Genomic DNA, 6000 nt, shown 5'->3' on the forward strand with positions numbered 1-6000 from the left:
CAACATGACTGAATAGCATCCTTTCATTGATTGAATAAAAAATAACATAATTGAAAATTTGAAAATTGCATGGCTTTGGGTCCTAGTTACAATCTACCAAAAATACATGGCTTTTGGTCCTAGTTACATTCTACCCTAAATAAATAAATAAAACAAAGACAAGGCTTAGAGCTACCTATCTAAAAGAACTAGATTCAGAGGCTAGGTTACAAAATGGGAAGGTGTTAGGCACCCATTCCACCCAGACAGAGTCCGGTCTTCTAGACTCTTGTGACCTATGTACCCTTTATGCATGCTATGAATGATATGTTGAACATGTGAAATAAAAATTAAATCACATAAATCTATTTATGAATTCATTCTTTTTTTTGTTTTAAAAAAATTCAGATCTGTTTTAGTGATAAAAAAAAAATTGATTTTAATTTGTCAAAAGTGCCAAATCTGTTTTGTAATATGTTGAAAAAATGGTTTTTGGAGATAAAAATTCAGATCTATTTTTTATTACATAAAACAAAGTCTTTTGATTTGAAAAATATCAAATCTATTTTTAAGAACTTAGAAAAAATTGTTTTTGATTTATAAAAGATCAGATTTGTTTTTGAGAATTAAAAAGATGGTTTTTTTTTTTTTTTTATGACAGAAAATCTAGATCTGTTTTTATATGTTTAAAAAATGAAAAATGATTTTTTTATGAAGAGAATTTTACTCACAATATAAATTTATGCATTATGAACTATGAAACAACCAAAACAAAAATAACCATAAACACAATCATACATAATCTTTTTCTTTGTTTCAAAATCTGCATATGTTTTAAAAAATCAGATCTACATTTATAATAAATACAGATCAATTTTTGATTTGAGAAAAATTTAAATCTACATCTAAGAAAGATGCAGATCCATTTTTGATTAAGAAAAATTCAGATCTGCATCTAAGAAAGATGCAGATCCGTTTTTATTTTAAGAAAAATTCAAATCTACATCTAGGAAAGATGTAGATCTGTTTTTGATTTCAACAAAAAAAAGATAATTGAAATTAAGAAAGAGATTGTAACAATTATATACAAGAAATTCAAGATCATGCTTTAAACAAAACAATAGTTAATAAATCATGTTATGAAAAAAAAACATGCATCATCATAAACAAGAAGCATAAAAAAGAATAGGGTGATTGAAAACAACCTCTTGCATGAGCACTCATTGTTCTTGAGAGGATGTTTTAGGGTTCAAAGAAACTTATTCAATTATCTTTGAAACCTAAAAACCCTAATTTTAGTAGCAAATATCAACAATTTGAGAGTCTCAAAACGTATTCCTCTCATAGCGTAAAAAAAAAAAAAAGGTGCTGAATTATGAGATTCAGTCTCTATTTATAGAGGCCAAAAGACTCTAAAAAATAGGCACGGATGATTAGGATGTGAATTTGGACGCATCCTTCTGCAAAAAGGTCAAAAAGGGTGTTCCTTATTGTCACCCGAAGGGAGTTGGGCCAAAGCCCAAAAGGGGACTATTCGGCCCTTTTAAAGTGCCGAATGGTGCTCTTGGACGCCAAACGTTCTTCTGTGTTCATGTGCATTTTGGGCTCTCTTTTAGGGTTTTTTTATCCGGTCCTTGTTCCTAGATGTGTTTTCATCCTTAGTCTATGATTTTTATCTCTTTTCTGGATAATTCAGGCTTTTTCAGGAATAATTATCTTGTAGACAAATACCCTAAAATAAATATTGATAAAGTTCAGATTATCCACAATTTTATTGTTAACCAATCATTCCTTTAATTCCTATGCATGCAATCCTATTTTAAACACTAATTATCAACCAATCACAAAATTATTTAATTAATTTTAATTATTTAACCAATTAGAATTAATTTAAATTAATCGTGCGGTTGACTCTACCTAAACACAATGCATGCTGACCGTGCAAACTTGATTATGCGATATCTTTTGATTTGATGGTCCAATTTGGAAACCAAACATACCATTGTGATCACTAGAATCTCAAGTTCATTTTTATGATATGCCATGAATGAATTGATGCATGTAATGCAAGAACAAATTGATGTATGTAATGCAAGAACAAATCAATGCATGTAATGTGATCATGATTTTTGGGGTACATGAATGATCATTCAAGTCATTCTCCTTGATTAAATCATGGATACAAAATCGAGTGTCTACACCGACTTCCATGTGGGGTTTGGCCGACTTCCTCGACTTCTATTTCTTGGGCGGATACAATGGATCCATGTTTAACCTGTGTACTATAAAATTTAGGTCTACTCTTGGGACCTTGTATGGACTCCATACAAAAATGTCTAAATACCAAACCAATACTAAAAAAAGCTCCACTCTATCTCTTGTTGGAAGGCTCTTACCTACCTAGAAATATCTGTCAAGTTCAAGGAGAATGTGGATTTTATCCAACTCTTCGGCCCTGTCAGCCCAGTGTAATGCTTGGGGCCCTGTAATTTCTATAAGGGGGTTAACCCGATCTACTCCCTCTGCTTGCCCTCATGAGTGATCCCGACTACCAGGCATTGCCGAGCTATGTTCTGATCCCCTCTCACCATTATTATCCCCTATTCGGTAGGGAATTTCACTTTCAAGTGCAACGTGGACGGCACAACCCCTATTGCATGAATCCACAGCCGCACCAAAATTTCTATGTATGGAGAGAAAACATGGACTACAATGAATTTTACCATCACCTCCTTTCCTTTTGTGATTATGTGGAGCTTGATCTAACCCGTAAGTATTACCATCTTCTTGTCGAACCCTAGCAAAGGCATATCATACTTGGTGAGGTCTTCACTTTTCAGCCCTAGTGCTTTATACAAGTCGGGATAAATGATCTCTGCCCTGCTCCCTTGGTCGATCATAACTCTTTTCAAGAGAAAACCTCCAATCTTGAGGGTTACGGCTAATATGTCGTCATGCAGTTGGATCGTTCGCTCAAGCTCATTGTCATCAAATGCTATTTTTTTTCTTACTCATCCTTAGTTTCTTCTCAGGACAGTTAGTCGATTGGCTCTGACTCATGTCAAGGTGTAATGCTGAGTACCTCCCTTCGTTGGCTAATGTTAACTCCTACGTTCGGGGCGATGTGTATGACCTCAATTATACCAAGGGGAGGAGGCATTACTCCTCCTCGGCTACTTGATGCTTATCCTAATGCTCCAGCCCCTATGCTGACCACATACTCCCTCAAATGGTAGCCTTGATCAACTGTTCTAAATAATCTTTAAATGTTTTACATTGCTCGGTTGTGTGCCCCTTGTCTCGGTGGTAAGTTCAGTAGAAACGCCGATTCCTACTAGTTGAATCTCCGCTCATCTTTCTCGACCAATGGAAAAAGGATTCTTGCTTAATCTTCTCCAAGATTCTATGCACAAGTTCCTTAAATGCAACATTTACACCCACTGTTCGGCTGATGGGAAGTTCGCCCCCCTGTCTCCCTTATGGGCCTTTGCTAAAAACCTCCCACCTGAGCCTTTCTTTGGTCATGAAATATGGCTAGAGCTTTCCCTCTATTTTGCAACCTTTCATCTTCCAACCTCTTATGTTCCTCTATGCGCCTCATCAGCTGGTGCATGTTCTCGGAGGGTTGCATGGTCAAAGATTCCCTAAGCCTCGAAGTCATAAGGAAGCCCCAATTTAAAAGTGCTCGTGGGCACCTATTCGTTACTTCCTTCAATTTCATTTTACAGTTTCCAGTACCTATCGAAACAAGATTGGAGAGTTTCCCCACTCCCCATTGTCATGGACAACAACATGTCAATAAGCTGTGGTACTCGACTGTATGTCACGAACCTTGCTCTAAAGGCTTGGATTAGTTCTCCGAAGTTGTGGATGGAGCCCTTCTCTAACCCATTGAACCATCTTATTGCCATGGGGTCGAGATTGCACGGGAACACCTTACATAATAGCCCATCATTTTAGGAATAGAGGGCTATAAGCTAGGTGAAATGACTTACGTGCTCCACCGGATCCGCCTTCCCGCTATAGTTGGTAAATGTGGGACGAATGAAGTGCCGGGGCAGCTCGGTTTACTCAAACTCTTTGAAAAACGGGGATTGGGATATCTTCCGTAGCGCTTGGCTCATCACGTCCAGGGCCGCATTAAGGTGGCCTTCCCTATCCCTTCTCGGCAATCTTGGGTTTCGGTCCCTTGTTGCAACCAATCTTTCCTGAGATAGCCTAAAAGGGCCTCGGTGTGATGATCTTCCCATATAACTACTTCCTAAGCTACAGTCGTGAGGAGGCCTCTCGTTGGGTCTTCCTTAGCATCTCCTTTTGGCTTCCAATTCTAGTTCTTTGACTTGATAACGTAGATCTTCCAATTCACAGTCCCTATCACTTCAGTACGATTCTTCTGGCATGTACAAGACAGCTTGCTCTCCTTTAGATGACATTGCATGTGAGTCATCTCAAACCTCACGACTATCATGACTATGGCATTCCCTTCTACACTCTTGTTACACCAACCTAAGGGCTTAAGACGACTCCCTAGATCGGTTGTCTCTGGTTCCTACTAAACCTTCGCTTGTATGTTGTTCCCCCATGGAGCTGTTACTTTAAACACTCCTAAACCTTCTGCTTGGTAGGCTTTCCCCACAGATGGCACTAATTGTGGCGACTATTTCCCAACAACCCTGGATTGGGCTTAGGCCTCCAATTTATTTGTATTCTGGGTTGGGTATAGCCCACAATGGGAGATCCCTGAAGTGATTTTTCCTTGAGTAAACCACCCCTAGTCCTGCTTTTATATTAAGCTACATCAAACTAAGATTAACCAAGAAACGTTTCAAATAGCCAAGCCCCCCTTGAATGCCCGAGTATAACTTCTATCCCCAAAACTTTGTTCTCGCCTTACTCTCGTGTATCACTCTCCTGATTTTTGTTTCAATCCATTTTTCCTAGACTTTTCTCTCTATTTATACCCTTCTTTAAGTAGGGTAGTCATGATGAAGGAATCTCTCGTGTGTCAGTGGGTCCTTCCACTCACAGGACGTGATGGCTCCTTCAATCTAGGCTACTGCTCTCCCGTATCAAATCTCATGTCAAAGAGGGGGGACCCTCCCTTTGTAGTCAAGGTGACCCTCTAGTAAGTTGTACCTAACACCGGATCCCATGTTCGGTTGGCAGATTCTCCTAAGGCACTATCCCAGTTCCTCGGTACATTCACTTGTGAATACATAGGCCAAGGTGTTCTATTCTCAGGTCCTCCCTTTAACTCTTGGTAGGGATGAGTAGACTGATACCAGAGCTGACCTAACCGACCAACGCCGACCCAACTGTACCACCTCTAGCATCGACCGACTGAGCCAAGGTGGGCGATCGGATGGAGAATCCCGCTCTGACATAAGTGCGGTGCTGCCATTGGAACTGCAACTCCAAACCGAGACTGTGGCCAAATCGAACCGATTCAGGATCTGTCGTTCTTTTTTCTTTTTTCTTTTTTTTTTTATGAAGCTGATAAAATGACGTCGTATGTATGGGTGTTATTAAAAAAACAAAACAAAACAAAACAAAACAAAACAAAACAAAACAAAACAAAAACAAAAAACAAAAAACAAAAAACAAAAAAACAAAAAAACAAAAAAAACAAAACAGTGCGTTTTATGCTAGGTTTTTAGATTCTCAGGGGGTATATAAGTTCATATTTTGCTCTCAGTATCTTTTAACTCTCTCTCGCTCTCGCCTCTCAAGTCTCACCTGATGCAAAACAATGGTAAGCTTCTTCGTGTTTTCAGTTTTGTTTGTCTTCGTGTTCTACTGTTTTTTTCCTTTTCATTTGTTTAGGAAAGCTGAAAGCATGAATGATAGTATTTAAGTTGGTTTGAAACTTTGAATGTTTGATTAAGTTTGGCTATTTGGGAAAGCATGATTTATATGTTAAGTGTTAACCTCGAGACTCACTGAGTCACTGTACCAAAACTTCCTTTGCCTACACACTTCCCTTTGTTGAGGTCTAAAAAAAAGGGTCATAATAAAATAAGC

This window comes from Quercus lobata, chromosome 6, assembly GCF_001633185.2.
Source record: "Quercus lobata isolate SW786 chromosome 6, ValleyOak3.0 Primary Assembly, whole genome shotgun sequence".
Classification (NCBI taxonomy): Eukaryota; Viridiplantae; Streptophyta; class Magnoliopsida; order Fagales; family Fagaceae; genus Quercus; species Quercus lobata.